General features: G+C 58.8%; 1 pseudogene; it reads right to left on the bottom strand.

Annotated features, from left to right (window-relative positions):
- Positions 1-303: 303 nt before the first annotated feature.
- On the bottom strand, positions 304-1193 carry LOC133089658 (alpha/beta hydrolase domain-containing protein 17C-like; annotated as a pseudogene).
- Positions 1194-1684: the final 491 nt, after the last annotated feature.

The following is a 1684-nucleotide window of genomic DNA, read 5'->3' as shown; positions in this document are numbered from 1 at the left end:
ACTTTAAAAAAGCCTACAAGGAGGACTTTACAGAAGGACAGTCGGCTAGGTTCTTTGTTAGACCAACCAGACGAACGAAATATTAAAACTCTGTGGACTAGTAATAAATTTACTCTTAAAAAGAAACCCCAGGGCTTCCCTGGCGGCACAGTGGTTAAGAATCTGCCTGCCAATGCAGGGGACATGGGTTCGAGCCCTGGTCTGGGAAGATCCCACATGCTGCAGAGCAACTAAGCCCGTGTGCCACAACTACTGAGCTTGCGCTTTAACTAAGCCCATGTGCCACAACTACTGAGCTTGCGCTCAGTCATTATGCCCGGCCCCTTTGACCCAGAGGGGCTCCACGGCCCGGAAACAGCGTTCATACATGGCCAGGCCATGGGAGAAATCGATGACCTCGTCCTTTGTACCGTGAATGACCACCACGGGAGAGGTGACTTTAGATATCTTGTCAATGCTGGGGAAACCATCAAAGCACTATGTTTTCCTGGTATCGGGAAAAGCCACACGCAATCCAGGCATCAGAGGCGAACGGAGAATTAACGGCTGCACACTCATACCTGGAGGCCAGGTGTACAGTGGGGACGGTCCCAATGCTCGTACCATACAGGATGATGTTCTCAGGACTTACGCCATACCAGGTGCGCAGCGCCTGCCACGCGGCGTCGATATCAGCGTAGAGGTTCTTCTCAGAGCGCTTGCCCGAGCTGACGCGCCGTAGCCGGAGTAGTCGTAGGAGAAGATGTTGCAGTTGATGCGCGAGCGGAGGCCGATGCATCAATAGGAACTACACGTCTGGCCCAGGTCCACTGCATTGCCGTGGGAGAAGAGCTGCGTGTAGCCGCTGGAGGGCGCGCAGCGCACGAACATGCAGCCGAGCCGGTTGTCCCGGGCCGTGCGCGAGAAGACCTCGACGGCGTCCAGCTTGCGCCGCGAGTACTGCCAGTCGGCGCGCTAGCTCAGGTGCAGGCTGCAAGCGCCGGGCCCCGTGCCCTCCTCGGGCTGCTGCTGCGCTGGCTAGGCTGCTGCGCCGGCTGGGGGCCGCGCTGCTCGGGCGCCAGCACCGTATAGGTGGGCTTGGGCCGCAGGAAGGCCAGCTTGGCAGCGATGCGGCTCGGGCAGGGCGGGCAGCAGAAGAGCCAGCACAGCTCTCCCGGCGAGAAGCCGTTCCTCCTGACGCCTGGTTCGGGCATCGGGGCGGCCTCGAGCGGCCAAGCAAGGCGGCTGCAGCCCGTCGGCCCTGCTTGCAGGAGGAGGAGGAGGAGGAGCGGGAGGGGAGGCGCAGGAAGGGCGAGGCGGGGCTGGCCTGGCCGGCGTGGCGCTTCGAGCCGGGGCGGGTCAGCTGCGGCCCGGGTGGCCAGGCGAGGCGCAGGCGGCCGGGGCCCGCGCGCAGCACAGAAAGCCGCGGGCTACGGCTGCGGCTGACACGCCGGCTCCAGCGCGCCGCCCCCAACCCCCCTCAGGCCCGCCGCCCGCCGCCACTTTTGGGTTACCCAGGGTTCCTTTTTTTAGATTTAAATTAATTTCTACAAACACTCCATAACACAATCTTCCAATAAAACAGAAAATATATTTATTAATAGTCTGGAATATATTCTGTCTCGGTAATAAGAGGTCAAAAGTAGGTAAACATAAATTCCTTTAGCAATTAATGTTCAGTATTTTATCTTATTAAAAAATGATC

The sequence above is a fragment of the Eubalaena glacialis genome, chromosome 4 (assembly GCF_028564815.1).
Source record: "Eubalaena glacialis isolate mEubGla1 chromosome 4, mEubGla1.1.hap2.+ XY, whole genome shotgun sequence".
Classification (NCBI taxonomy): domain Eukaryota; kingdom Metazoa; phylum Chordata; class Mammalia; order Artiodactyla; family Balaenidae; genus Eubalaena; species Eubalaena glacialis.
The sequence above is the reverse complement of the archived record's forward strand: the minus strand, read 5'-3'. Positions and strand labels throughout refer to the sequence as shown.